The sequence below is a fragment of the Stegodyphus dumicola genome, chromosome 11 (assembly GCF_044657685.1).
Source record: "Stegodyphus dumicola isolate Sdum_Otavi_A_Nest chromosome 11, ASM4465768v1".
Lineage (NCBI taxonomy): Eukaryota > Metazoa > Arthropoda > Arachnida > Araneae > Eresidae > Stegodyphus > Stegodyphus dumicola.
This window is the reverse complement of record NC_140778.1, coordinates 129,537,757-129,553,711: the sequence shown is the minus strand read 5'-3', so window position 1 is coordinate 129,553,711 and position 15,955 is coordinate 129,537,757. Positions and strand designations below refer to the sequence as shown.

At 34.1% G+C, this 15,955-nt stretch overlaps 1 long non-coding RNA gene across 1 annotated transcript in view; it reads left to right on the top strand.

The window, feature by feature from the left end:
- The window catches only part of LOC146994380 (uncharacterized), a 157,999-nt gene that overhangs the window by 89,074 nt on the left and 52,970 nt on the right, over positions 1-15,955 (top strand). Inside the window, exon 2 of the long non-coding RNA XR_015043866.1 lies at positions 9,047-9,225. This is a non-coding gene — a long non-coding RNA (uncharacterized LOC146994380). The remainder of the gene's footprint in view (positions 1-9,046; positions 9,226-15,955) is intronic.

The window sequence follows — 15,955 nt, the reverse complement described above, 5'->3', positions numbered from 1 at the left end:
TACATAACAGTTAACTTATATAATAATTATATAACGGAAACTAATTGTTATATAATCCAATAATTATATAACAGTTAACTTATATATTTCGTTCATATTATAACTCATAATGCACAAAATTTATATCATTTAAAGAATAGAATTATCTAATCGTTGCCACATGTTCTATTCAAATACTATAATAAAGCTAGAATGATGTATAAAAGAAATTAAGCAAACAAAACAAAAAAAGCAACAGTTTTTCACAGACGATTGGGTATTTCTCATTTAATTAACTCAGTTCTCACTTCGCGAGAAGGCAAAAATACATAAAAACTCAAAATATCTATATTAAAAATTACGAAGTAAATCTCAAACACTTATTTCCTCGAAAAAATTCCAGAAAGAATTAAGCATGATTTAATTGGCAATAATAAATGAATGCGTTATCTTTGTTGTCGCGAAGCTAAGTTTCTCTAGATTGGCAACAAATCCACTAGTCTCCTGTTTCAAATGTAAACATTAGTGGCCGCCATTAAGAGAAGTATTAGGTTTAGCGGCACTTAAACAACTTTAAAATTGTTGATAATTCTAAAAATATTGCCTAGAGATTTATGCCTTAACCGGAAGATAAGAACAATATAATTCAATCATTTTTAAAGCAAAAAATGCGCAATTTACAAATATATAAGAGTAAAGAAACTGAGATCACTGAGCCGGGTAACAGAGTGGATATATATATAAATATATTTATATACGTTTGGTGCGGCCGATTGCAACCAAAATACGAGGTGCACATCTACATGTTATAGCAGTCCTATATACAAAATTTCAACGTTCTGAGGCTACTCGTTTTTGAGTTATGCGAGATACGTACGTACGCACGTACGTACATACGTTCGTACAGACGCCACGAAAAATTCTCTTCAGAATGAATTTTAAAGCAGTTTTATAATTTTTTTGAAGGAAAAGAGTATTTTATTCTGTCCTTACGTACAGATATCACGCAAAACCATCGTTTCTTAACCAGTTGTTACTTTCTTGTGACATTCCTGTAACTCTGTGAGTCTCCTCACAATCCTGCTAGTTTTTCATCGACAGAAAACCCATAGGAGTTACACCTGGAAATATTACCTAGCTTTTAAATATTAAAGAGCTTTGGTAAAGGCCTCAGAATCCCTGGTAAAACTGATGCATGCTTCGTAGTTCTGCTCAGGCTCATATACCAGGGAATGAACTGCCTGTATAAACGTTTTCGTGGTTTTACACATATTTATGTAAATACTAGCCAGTTTCCCTTAAAAAGCCGCCCAAAAGCGGTCGAGTGCTATATCGGTCTAGGGTTTGATTACAGGCGAAAGGGTTGGCTGCATAGGCATTTTCATAGTTTACACATGTTTAATGTTGATATTAACCAGTTTCCTTTGGAAAGCCCTCCACCAAGACATTCCTCCCTTTAGGCAGATCACCTATTATAGTTTGCCATAATCCAATAACACAACAAAACCTTAAAAATTCCTCAAGGAATGCATCCGTTTTATTAGACAGATACCTCTTGTATGCTTTGCCATTATGAAACTAAACCAAGGCTTCATCATGGCTAATTTTCACAGTTTCCCTCTCATCTTCATCATCAGCATTATTTTATTTTTTTGATGTTCTCTGGATCTATGCCACAAATGGTAGCTTAGTCACTCAAAAACTTGTTTCACTGTTTTCTGCATTTATTCACTCCGAAAGCCATTGTGTTATCCTTTATTATACGTCAACAACTTCACTGCCAGTTAGTGTTTTAGTGTTGGACAGTTAAATACGAATATCCACCGCTAATTTTCTTGGGAAAATAGAACAGGGAATCTGAAATCACTTTTTTTCATACAAATCTCCTGGTGTACCATTCACGGACTGCGCTTTTGGACTTTCAAGAAGCGGATTGTGCAAATGTCGACTTACAACACTCCTTGGACAAGAGGAATGGGATAAAATACCTCTTAGGATACCACAATATGCTTTATTGTCTTAGATATTACGGCGTAGAAAGATAGCGAAGAATAGGGGTTATCAAAAAGAACATTTAAAGCACAAAAATTTTAGGTAAAATATTTTTGTAAATACAGTGAAAATCGTGTAAAAAATAGGGGAAAAGCTTCTGTGTGGAGAGAAATGGTCGTCGCTTAAACTATTAACGTCAAATACTATTAAATCTTTTAATCTAAATGATATTTTCTCGTCACTTAATCTATTATCTTAAACTTTTATTTTCTTTTCAACGTGTGTGTTTCTTCGCACGGAAGTCACATTTTTCGTAATGTGCTTTTTATAACGAGTACAATATTTTCTGAAATATAAATGTGAAGCCAGGGTTTTTCTGAACACGGTGCGTTGAAATTTCGTTACTTTTTCTTTTCTGCTGTAGTTTAAATACTGTAGGTTTTTCTCGATAATTATCTTAATAAATTTTTATGATGGATAAGTGCATTTTTATTCCCTTTCTACTGCTTTAAACTTAGATTAGAAGAAAGATGACTCACAAACCTGAATCAAAAGAACGATTATTTTTTATTCAGAACTATTAGTTATCATGTAGAGAGCAAAGAAACTGGAGAAGATGATTATGTGAAGAGAATTTTATATCTAAGCGAAGTTTCTGCTACCTAGTTATGTAATAAATAGCATGTTATGTTATAAGGTATTGCTCCCACCTTCTTAGCGTGTCTTCGTGGTGTGGTGGTCTGCATCCTGGCCGCGTATTCCAGAGGTCCACGGTTCGATTCCCGGCGAAGGCATTGCTAATTTTTCAATCTCTCTTGCTTTAAAAAAATCCTAATGTCTCTACAATGTAATAAATTATGCGGTTGTTTCTTATTTAAGGCACCGAATATATGCGTGCGCATTGCGAGGCTAAAAGGTTTCAGATGCACTAACTTAACATGTACAAAAATTTTCGAATTAAATTGAGCGTAATCATAAATTCAAATGGAATATGCTTTTTTCAGGAGGAATGCAGTTGCTTCTAAGAAATCTAATAATAATAAAAATATGCTTAGGTAACATGTAATTTTAAATAAGATCATTGTTTCATAGCAGATTTTCTTTTCTTTTTCCACATATCATGATAGATAGGAGATATCTCGGTTTGAATTGCCCAGAAATTATGGCTTTATTGGCGTGGGATATTTATCAAAGTATTTCGTTGCAGAATCATAAAAACTGATAATGTTATTTGAGAAGTTTTCTTTGAAAGTGCTTCAAGTCCATTTTTGACAAAAATTTAATGATAACAATGAATGAAATCTGCTATGAGTTTCTTATCTTCAAAATTTTTATCTTCTCAGTATAAATTTACGCAGTTAATGAAATTCAAACCTAATGACTTTGATGTAAGTCCACTTTTCGCAAAGACATAATATTTAGCTAAAAAATTATATTACATAAATTCAAAAATTATACTACGTGACGGATTTATTGTTTTATATTTCTCCAATGCATCATGACTATTTTCAAAAACTTTTTCATAATGATAAAAATTTAAAATGCCACGTATTAATACAAAGTTGTAAATAAAGTAATTTAAATCGCATTATCTGAAGAGATACTGAAATGATGCCTTTTTGTTAGCCCAAAGTCTGAATCATTTTTCAAATTGTTGCCAACAAATATTAGAGCCCTGTATTATATTAAAAGAAATTGAATAATGAAGAATCTGCGTGAATATGTATATTTCTCGCATTGTGAAAAAACAACGGAATCTGGAGACATAAAATTTTGAATAACGTAGTGTTCCACTCGAATATGGGCATCTGGAAGCCCAAATTTGGAATTTGTTTTATTAGTCCAAAGGGGCTTTTTCCCTGAAGGACTATTGTTTTCGTTTTGCGATTTTGCGTCGGACTCATAAACGTCGGTTCACTTTTCAAACTGTTGCCACAAAATGTTAGAGTCCTGCATTATATTTGAAGAAATTAAATAATGAAAAATCTGCATAAATGATTGTCTATTTCTCGCATTGTGATAAAACAATGGTACATAGAGCCATCGAATTTTGAATGAGGAAATCCTACTGCGAATATGGGCATCTGAAATCCCAAATTTGGAATTTGTTTTATTATAGATTTTATATTTTGTAAAACTTTAACGAATTTTTGATTTACAAACTCAATGCTTTAAAAGCGAGAAATGGCAACGTTATATAGAAAAAAAAAAATACTTTTATCTCCAGCTCGCGAGACTGTGTATATCGGAAATTCTAAAGATATGCTTAATTTAACATTATTTTGCGATATTGCTCTTGAACTGAATTTTATGGTTTAAGTGCAAAGAACATGATATTTAATAAATAAAGGTAACACTCAAAACGTTAAAAAAACGCCCCTTTGGACGTAATTTAAAATCTGAAACATTTCAGATTTTTTTTTTTTTTATCTATTTTATATTTTGTAAAACTTTAATGAATTTTTGATTAACAAACTCAACGATTTCAAAGCGTTCCATTAACATTAACATCACGTGCCGAATAGCATGGATATTTTACGCGCGAGGTTTCTTTACATTTCTTACTGGTATTATGTTGGTAGCACAGCAACGCAAGGACGTTACAATGTCTAACGGTATTTTGCGAGGAATGAATATCTGTATCACTTTTCAAATCCCGTTTTGAATGCCCCGTGAAAAATCAAATATGCAAAATCTGAAAGCTTTCAAATTTTTTTGGACATATTTAAAAAAAATTTCATAAAAAATTTATTTGATTCAATTGAAATATAATACTTAAATTTCACAAGTATACGACTTTTCGCATTTTGTTGACTCTGAAAGTGGTGCAAGTCCATTTAAGGTTAACAAAAATATAAATTTCTTTTAACTAATCTTTAAAAACGATCACATTATAAATTTAACATTTAAAAAACATAAAATAAGCGTATTAACATATACCAATATTTTTCAAATCATCCAAATACAAAACCTAAAATATCTGCACATAATGTAAAATGGACTTATACCACTTTCAAAGAAAACGGCTTATTTAACGTAGCCGTTCTGAACTTTGTTGCTAATCTTTTTAGATTCATCTTCCTCATTTCCCCTTTAAAGGCATTTTAGTTTGGTTCTAACCTTGAAAAATAAAGTATACTGTGCTGAAAAAAGCTGGGGGGGGGGAATATATTTCTCGTTCTATTGGGCCGATTGAAGAAATTTAATTTACGATTTTCATGTCTCGGAAGTTCGATTTAGGATATATATTAAATTTACACACGGCTTTGTTCTAACATAGATATAGTGACACAAAATCGGACCTTTTTCTGAAATGAGAAACGATTTTCTATATTTCGATTGTACGACTCAAATTATACCCAAATATTAAATTTTATAAAATCTAGTGAGGAATTTACCAAGAAATTTAAAAAAAAATTAATTTGGCACTCTTTTTTCAGGTTTTGTCAAGAACAATCACTTGGCGAAATTCTTGATTTATAGCAACCTATTTTCCTTTCTGTTTTTCACTGTGTACGAGAAGAAAAAAAGGTGCATCATTCGTTCTTTCAAGTAATTTTAACAAAATGCGTGAATAACATTTGGCGTTTTTATGGGTCAAAACAAATATATAATGAAAATATGCCAAATTTCAAAACGAGCCAATATATATATATATGTATATCTTGGGACAATTTGAATTAAAAAACTCCAATTTTTTTGCACGTATGACTAGAAATACATGTATTTTAAGATAATGATATTTAAAAAATTTAACAGGTTATGGTTTAAAAAATTTTTCAAAAAATTTATAAAAATGACTAAAAATTACAAATTTTAAAAACAATTCCGAAAAAATCTCCAAATTTTATTTAGATTGAACTTGACCTTCCATCTGTGAAAGAATAAATTAAGAAAATTTAATAAAAAACAAGAGAGATTAATAAATATATACCAAATTCAACTAATGTTGAGAGACTAAAATTTTGACAACCAATTTCTTAAAATCTACTTGTGCGTTTTTTTACAAAACTTGACATTTTAAGATCATTTGAATCTTGGAATCGAAATTTGGAAAAGAATCAGCATGTTATTTGAGAAAAAGTCCGATTTTTGCTCAAAATACCCATGATTAGATCAATATTAGCTCGATCTTCAGTCAAATTCCAAAGAATGGAATGCCTGCATGCTGCAAGAACCTTTCCATTTTCCCCTATCTGTAACATGAATATGAGCTTAATTTCCTTTTCGTAAAAGGACTATGAGCAAATTTCCAGTTTCTAAACCCTTCATGGAGAAGTTTAGTCCTCCACGGAGGTATCCTTCCCTTAAGCAGATAACTAAAGCATTGTCATAACGCAAAAAGATAGAAGGTGGTTCAGTTGTTCCTTTTTCTCTGACGGTCCATATAATTGTAGAATTATATTTCCGTATGAAAAATACCGCCTTCTGAAATGTGCCCTCCGGGGCAAACTGCCAACCCTGCCTCCTCTAGCTAGGCTACTATATTGCTCAGTCAAGGCCAGGATTCCTAAAAAAGTCATGTTATAAATTGATAATTTGCGCCGTTAGGTGGCGCTCCGAACGTCTTGTCTCTGTTGATGTTCTGTAACTTGCTTTTAGTTTTGATGGAAGAACGAAAGTGTTAAGCCTAATAACGATGAAGGCGTTTGCCTAGCAATAATGCTTGTAGCAATTATATTATATTGTAAATAAAATGTGTCTATTAATAAGGAGAAGAAATGGTCACTTACCTCTGGAATTAATGCTCTCTGATAGTAACTGGAATTAGTTACTACAAGTCACGTAAAAAAGTCATGTTATAAATTGATAATTTGCGCCGTTAGGTGGCGCTCCGAACGTCTTGTCTCTGTTGATGTTCTGTAACTTGCTTTTAGTTTTGATGGAAGAACGAAGGTGTTAAGCCTAATAACGATTAAGACGTTTGCCTAACAATACTGCTTGTAGCAATTGTATTATATTGTAAATAAAATGTGTCTATTTATAAGGAGAAGGAATGGTCACTTACCTCTGGAATTAATGCTCTCTGATAGTAACTGGAATTAGTTACTACAAGTCACGTAAAAAAGTCATGTTATAAATTGATAATTTGCGCCGTTAGGTGGCGCTCCGAACGTCTTGTCTCTGTTGATGATCTGTAACTTGCTTTTAGTTTTGATGGAAAAACGAAGGTGTTAAGCCTAATAACGATGAAGGCGTTTGCCTAGCAATAATGCTTGTAGCAATTATATTATATTGTAAATAAAATGTGTCTATTAATAAGGAGAAGGAATGGTCATTTACCTCTGGAATTAATGCTCTCTGATAGTAACTGGAATTAGTTACTACAAGTCACGTAAAAATAATGGAAGGTTCCATTGATATAGTAATTAAATTTTAGTTCGTCTTCATTATTTATTATTAGGTAACTATAATTTTGTACTCAGATAGATAGTATTATCTAATCATTACAAAGCTGTCAATCAAATGGCCTTGCACGACCACAAAACACTGATATTACGTCCAAGATTTGATTCGGGCAGCTTTAAGGTATAAGGTATTTTCTCCCTCGTTTCAGCATGCCTTCGTGGTGTAACAGTGGCAAACTGGACGCGTATTTGAGAGATCCAGCTTCGAGTCCCGACGAGAGTGCTGCACATTTTCACCTCTCCTGCTTCCCCCCCCCCAAAAAAAAATAAACTCAAAGGTTTCGGATATTAAATTTCGTCCAAAGGGGCGTTTTTTTTAACGTTTTGTGTATCACCTTTATATATTAAATATCATACTCTACGTACTTAAACAATAAGATGCAGTCAACAGCAATATCTCAAAATAGTTTTCAAATGAGCATATTTTTAGAATTTCCGATACAGAGTCTCGCGCGCTGGAAATAAAAATGGCTTTTTTCGTACACTGCTGCCATTGCTCGCTTTGAAATCATTGAATTTTTTAATAAAACAACTCATAAATGCTTTGCAAAATCTGAAATAGATATTAAAAGAAATTCTAAACTACTAATTTGGGCTTCCAAATGCCCATATTCGGGTGGAGACTTACGTTACTCAGAATATGATGGCTCTACCGTGGTTTCATAACAATGCGAGAAAAATACATATATTTATGCAGATTGTTCATTATTTAATTTCTTTAAATATAATACAGGTATCTTATATCTGGTGGGAACAATTTGAAAAGTGATTTTTCGTTTATAGTTTTCAACGCAAAATGCCAAAACGAAATTAACAGTCCTTCAGGGCAAATTGTCCCTTCCCACATAGCACAAAAACATCCTTGGGATATCCCGAGGATGTTGCTCGCGGGATATGCGCACATCCTCAGGACATCCCGGAATATCCCGCGAGCGTCTTAAACACCTCCTCCCGAGTGCTTAATGTTACATCCCAGGATATCCTCAGGACATCCTAACCAAGTCCCATGGACAGCGTGCGGGATGTTATTAGGATATGAACTCCTACTTACTACATCCTCTAAGAAGGACTAAAGAAAAAAAACCTAATTACTCTACAACTGGCGCCCGAACTAAAAGGTGGTGGATAATAGTTCGTCACCACCAAGATTTGGTGACTGGGTTCCCTAATCCCCAGTCACCTTTTAAAAGAAGGAATATGTAAGGTACCAGAAGCCCGATCCACCTAACCAATCAAGTTGGTCTTATGGTCATAACAAGCCCCGCCCAATTATTTTCTCCCTTCTTTCAGTATGCCTTCGTGGTGTAACGCTAGTATACTAAACGTGTATTCAAAAGGTCCATGTTCGAGTTCCTCCGAAGGCATTGGAGATTTTTCATGAATTTCTAGTTAAAAAGTCCTAATGACTGAAATTAAAGTTTTTGTATATTTCTCAATGTGAAAAGTTATTTAAAATGTGTTCCCCGCATAGAACCCGTTACGAAACTAATAGTTTTCATGTGCTTTGACACAATAAATAACCCAGCATTGTGATATATGATTTTTTTTTTTTCGGATACATGAATGCAGTTTATTGTTAAAGTGTATTTTATTTATTTTTATTCAATCTATTAAAACATATTTAAATTGCAAACGGTTTTAATTTTTGATTGATTATTTCTTTGCAGCAAGCTCATGGAAGCAGAAATGTGAAAGATGTTCTTGACAAATTCTACCAGATCAAAAGCATTCGCCAGTGGAAGAAGTTTCATCAACTTTGTCTGGGGCATGCAGTACCATCTCTTGACAAAAACAGTTGGTTTAAAAGACCTGGATTTGGTTTGTAGCAGAAACTTAAGCTTAAAAGGTATCTCATTAAAGATCTTAGATGTTTTACAATTGAAAATTTTCCAGAATCTTACTTATGAATTTAACCTAGAATTTTCAGAAATAGCACTCCCATTTCATTAACAATCCATGGTTTTATATAAAATTAGTCAGATTACATTGTAGAGTCATTATGTTTGCCGAAGCCGGAAGCACGAAAAATGTGCAATATCCTTGCTGGGATTCGAACTCTAGAGCTCCCAACTGTTAGCCGGACGTGTTTCCAGTTACACCGACATAATAGGCAGAAAATGACTTAGAGAATTACATCGGACAGAGAATATTTGTACTCAGAATATTATGCATTAAAGATGTCCAGAAAATTGATTATGTAACGAACAATTAAAAGGCAATTATACAAAGCCTGTTCGCACATTTTTTAGACGATTTTCATTGTATTTATAAAAATACCTTACCTAAAATTTTTGCGTTTTAAATATTCCATTTGATAACTTTTATTCTTCACTATCTTTCTGCGTAGTGATTTCCAAGACAATGAAGCTTTTTTTTAGTAGCGGAAGAAGTATTTTATCCCTTTAAACAAAATATATGTAAGTCTCTAATAAATCAGACTGGATCAAATGTAAAGTAACAAACAGAAAGTGTTATTCCACACAATGTTTATTGACGAACACCAAAGACGAACTGATACATATACATAATTATGACATCACAGTTTCTTTTTACAAACACTACCGCCATCTATTGGGAATCTAAGGATACATAGTCATAAACTTAACACCCTTGAACAGCTTTCCAAAGTCCAGGGAGAGTTGTAGGTCGACATTTGGACAATCCATTTTTTAGATTCCGTTTAGATTTATTACTTCATTTATTCAACTGGCAAAAGTTTGCATAAAATACTTTTGTTGCTGTGAGATTCAGAAATGCAGCTTGTGGTCTATGCCCCAGATTTACAAACACTGATAAAATAATTCATGAAATAAACTGATTTCTGTGTCAGAAACAGTAAGTTGAAGTATCCTTCAAAGTTCATTGATAAAGGTAATTAATCTGCAGGGGCTGTTCACGCATTTTTTGGACGATTTTCATTGCTTTTACAGAAATATTTTAGCTAAAATTTTTGTGTTTTAAATGTTTTATTTGATAACCTGTATTCTTTACTATCTTTTTACACCGTAATTTACAAAACAGATATTTGTATAGTATCGGAAGAAGTATTTTATTCCGTTCCTCTTGAAAGCTTTCCAAAGTTCAAGGAGAGTTGTAAATCGACGCTTGGACAATCCGTTTTTTTAAAAGTCCAAAAGCGTAAACATCCATGGGGGATATACGTTAAGAGATTTAGTAGGGATATAAGTGAGGGGTATGGCCTTGATACCGGTTTCTTATTCCATTTTTTACAAGAAATTAACAGTGGATTTTGACGTGTGGCTGCTAGCTTTGTTTTGATGCAGTTCTACTGATTAATGGCACTGCAGGTAAAGAGAAGACATTTCATATTTGAAAATTTGATATAAAGTATTGTTACGAAATGTAAAGGCGCGGTAAGATAGAATCCCCGCAAAGCAGTTTTTAGGGTTGCCATAAAATGGCAAAGGAAGGTAGGGTTGCCACATTTGGCGAGAAATCGCCCATTTGGCGAGAAATCGCCCATTTGGCGACAAGATTGGCGATATACTATGGACGTTTGGAGAACCTTCTGGAACGAATTCTTACCGGTTTAGCCCAGAATGTTCTCGAACACCAGTCATAAGCTATATAAACCCTGCTGGTACGCGGAGAGTTAGTTACGAGTGTGTGTGTGCCTCGTCTAGCCCTCTGGGAGGCCAGGGTTTTCGCTAAGAAAGCACAAATTTTCCAAAACTACTATGAGAACAAATTATTTTTTTGATTTTAATGTAAAAACCCTGCTGGTATTTCATACCTGGATTTGTTTTCTTTTGATATATTGCCTTAATTTCGTTGACGTATTTTAATATGCACGTATATATACGTTCTTACAGATATCACAATAAATATTCTAGGCCGTATATATACGGCCTTGCCGCTTAGAGGGCTAGAGTGCGAGTTAGTCAGTATCGAGTCAATCCCTGCGGAGTCGATCGAGTTGACAGTCGGCCAGCGAGTGCGGAGTGGGTCATCGAGTGCACCGAAGGAGTCTGTTAGAGTATCGCAGTTAGTGCATCATCGAGAGAGCGTGTTGAGCTCCTGGAACGACTGAACCGAAGAATCGGGAACTGTGCTCGCGTGTAGTCGAGTGCATCGCGAGTTGTAGCGTGGAGAGTCTCGAGAGTACGTGGAATTCCGAGAACAACCAAGCAGAGTCGGGAGCTGTACCCCGGAAAGCAGAGTCGGGTGCTTTGCAGGAAGCTGTCTCCACCGTGATAGCCTGATAACCTGAAGGCTGTGTCGCTGATTGTTCCAGCGTGTTTATGGTAGTTCATCGACGACTGTAAAACATGTTTTGGAGCTGTCCTGACAATATTGTCAAAATAAAGTGTGTTTCGATACTTCACCAAGTGTCGTCGTTATTCATTCCAAATCCACACGAACCCCGTACGAACGTCAAGGAAGAGTAAAATAACGTAACAACTGGTGTCAGACGAAAGAAAAATCGCAACAAATATGTTGCTGATAATATGTGGAGTTGACTTTAACAGTTTTCTGCACTGTCTTTATTTATTTATTTTTTATTTGCCTTCATATCAGAAACCAATAGCAATCATAAATTTCTTTGAAAAACTGTCTTTGGATTCTTTGAACTAGGTTCTAATATTTCGTTCTTCTCATTAATGATAATAATGAAAGGATTTGGATTTATTGCGGTCATTTAAATATACCCAAGATTTATATATCATGAAAGTATTTTCCCTTTTTTCGTTTCGAATAATTGTTTCTCATAGAGAATTTTCTAGAGCATTCTGCTTTCGATACGTCGTACAGAAAGACGACGCACATTATGTTTTTTCGCCTTTTTAAAATTCAAATCAGCATGACTTTGTTTACAGTTAACACTGAGTATTTTAACGATTTTGAAACTGTTGGTTTCGAGGATTTTCTTTTAGCATTAAAGTGCTTAACCTTTGCAATATTCGAAATATATATATATATATATATATATATTTTTTTTTTCCCCTTAGATATATATTTTGAACACCTTTTTCTGCTTGAATCCAAACTTTGAAACTTTGACGTCTTTTTCCTTTTTTATTGGCACTAACCTGTCGTCGCTTTAGATGCCGAAAAATCACGGCTATCCCAGTAATTTTTAATAATTAAATGCGAATCATTTTCTTCGGAAAGAGCACAAACATAGCCTTCCGCCCACTGCTTATTTAAAAGCGCCATTTTGCATGAAAACAAAATTGTCAAGCAGCAGACGATAATTCATACTTTCAAAAATATAGCTGCAATTAAAAAAAATTCCAAGCAGACGGCTTTTTTTTTTATAGCAAAGCAAAATAGTCTGAAAGATGTGCAAACAGACTTTATAATTGACTATGCACTCTATATCGCAATCTGCTTTCCAAGCAGGCCATTTTTGCTTCCTTGTACGAAGTGAAAAGGAAGTATTGTAATCGCGAAGAATTTCAGGTATCATAGCGCAACGAAAATATCCATTTTGACCGCAAGCGAATACAATTTAACGAAGTTTTTGCGTGACATCTCTACGTAAGGACAGAATAAAGGACTCTTTTCCCTCAAAAAAAAAAAAAAAAAAAAAAAAAACTAATTTAAAATGAATTCTCAAGATAATTTTTCGTGGCGTCTGTGAGTACGTACGTACGTATCTGGCATAACTCAAAAATGAGTAGCCACAGGACGTTGAAAATTTGTATATAGGACTGATATAACATGTAAATGTGCACCTCGTCTTTTGGTTGCAATCGGCCGAACCAAACGTATATAAATATATTTATATATATATCCACTCTGTTACTCGGCTCAGTGATCTCAGTTTCTTTACTCTTATATGTTTGTAAATTGTGCATGTTTTGCTTTAAAAATGATTGAACTATGTTGTTCTTAGCTTCCTGTTAAGGTTTTTATGCCTTTAGTAAATTTGCATGCAATATTTGTAAAATTATCAACAATTTAAAAGTTGTTTAAGTGCGGCTAAGCTTAATTATGTTTGCCATGGCGGCCATATTTGTTTACATTTGAAACTTAGCAGAATAGTATAGTTGTTGCGAATCTAAAGAAAGTAAGTTTCGCAAGAACAAAGATAACGCCTTCTTTTATTATTGAGAATTCAATCATGCTTACTCCATTCTGGAATTTATTCGAGGAAATAAGTGTTTAAGATTTACTTCGGAATTTTGAATAGAGATGTTTTGAGTTTTTATGTATTTTTGCCTTATCGCGAATTGAGAGCTGAATTAATTGAATGAGAAATACAGAATCGTCTGTGAATAACTTTTCCTTTTTGTGTGTGTGTGTTTGCTTAATTTCTTTTAAACATCGTTTTAGATTTATTACAGTATTTTAACAGAACACGTGGCAACGATTAGGTAATTCTTCAGGTGATATAAGTTTTGTGAATTCTGAGTTATAAAATGAATGAAATGTAACACTGTTAAGTGAACCTATCGGCAGAATGTCGCTATAGTAAACAAATGTAGTGAATTTTAAAGAGTGCATTTATTCTATTATTGTTTATGCGCTATCGGCGGAGTACATTTAATTCAACCCAATAAGTTTGAGTGAAATGCAAGAAAAAATGCGTATAATTTAATATTCCGTGCAGGGAAATCATGTGTTGTACACATCAGATTTTTTCTATAGCAAAGTCTAGTAAAAACTGCGCAAACAGTCTTTGTATAAATCGAGAAATTTCTGCCCGGAACAGTGGAATAATAAGAAAAACTGATGAACTAAGTAAAGCATACAATAATATGATGAATGTTGAATACCCGTTATAAATAGTGCTGCCTCTCTGCAGTGTAGAATTTTAACGTCAATAAGAAGAGATGATAACAATATCCACCGTTACCAAAGTACGTCAAGAATGCTAAATGTTTTTGAATCATAGCTGAAGTGTATTGTTTTTCTCCAGAGAAAAATGTGTAGGCTGTGGAAATAATCATGCGTTTGCCGCATCAGATGGAGACTATTTTCCCAACCATTTGCATTCCCAGTTGGTTAACCTTAGTTTTTTGGCTGTGGTTCCTGCTCGTAAACAAAACCGACAATTTTTCTGTTTTAGTTACCTTTCCCTTGTTATTCTCAACCAACCTTGTCAGCAGCCTTGCTTGCATAAAAAGGACTGCGTGGGCCCGAATGAAAGTCATTCCAGTGGAAATGGAAGAGGGGGGATGAGGGATAATGTTCTTTACGGCGGGCTTTTGACCGACCTGCGACGCAGTGTTTTGAGGATTTAAAAAAAAAATTGGAATTTATGAGTTGTTCGCGTTCTTGAATACGTTAGAAGTGGTTGCTTTTGTGTGCAATGAAAAACAGGTTAAGCAATGCGCTCTGAAATTTTATAGAGGATGGAAAAAGTGACTTAGAATGCAGCGAACATTCGAATTTCATTAGGAAAGATAGTTTTTCTTGTTTTGTATGAAACTGAAGCTCATTTCCGTAAAATATTCTGGAATGAGTTGTTGCAGTAGAACTTCGAAAGGACTGGATTGATGAGACTAAGATGAATGCGAGTCAAGTTGAGTCAAAGTATCGATTGTGAGTTCTAGCTCAAAAGAATCCTATGCAATTCGTTTCCCCCCTTTAAATCGCAACTGCTAACTGATTGATCTTATTTTAAGTTGATACTGATTTCATTAACCAATATTTTAATTTGGTGCATCATTTATAGTTAAGTGTGAAAAATTAATTACACAGAAAAACAAATTTGAAAATATACATATGTTGTTGTTATGACTTATTTCACTTGTCTCACAATCCTATCAAAACTCTCCCACAAAATTCATGGTGGCAAGGAAGGCAAGATTACACCTGTCGTTGGCAAGAGCACCGCTTAGTTCCGCCCCCCCCCAATTTTGATAGAGAGCACCCCAGGGAGACGGATACAAGGGTTTCCTACCCCTCTTCCCCTACTTAACAACCCCTCGAGAGGACTCTCGACTCGCCGCATGTTTAAAATATCCGCTTGCCGCACAGACAGTATACATTTACAAGCATCCATATCGTCTGCGGGATTCGAACCCGGGCGCCCATTGGTAAGGCAGTCAGAGTCACTAACCGCCATCCCGTTTGAGCGGCTAAATTCAAAATATTAATACATAAAATTAAAAATTACTGTTTAATGAAAATATGACATGAGAAAACTCTCTTAATCTATAAGTACAGTTGTGTATTAATACGAGTTTAAAATGAGTGAATAAGTGGACGTAACAAAGCAAGAATTCTGTTACCATAATATGTTAAAACAGAAAAATAAATTAATCAATAATTACTGGCATGTGTTAATATGAGCGCATAATGAGTGAATATGCAGGTATTAAAAAAATTGACAGAGCAAATCTCATATCCAGAGCAAATTTGTAGCATACAATTGGCAACCAACAGAACAAATAAGATACATTCCGATGACCTCAGACACCATGTGACTTATGTAGATCTAATGTAAACAAACAATGCAAATAACCTCAGATATCACGTGACTTATGTACAGCTAATGTAAACAAACAAGGTCATTCTTCTTTTCTCTTCAGCTTCAACTTATAGACACATCGCCGGAACTATTATACACTTTCATGCAAATTTGCCGGTTCCTTGATAAATAA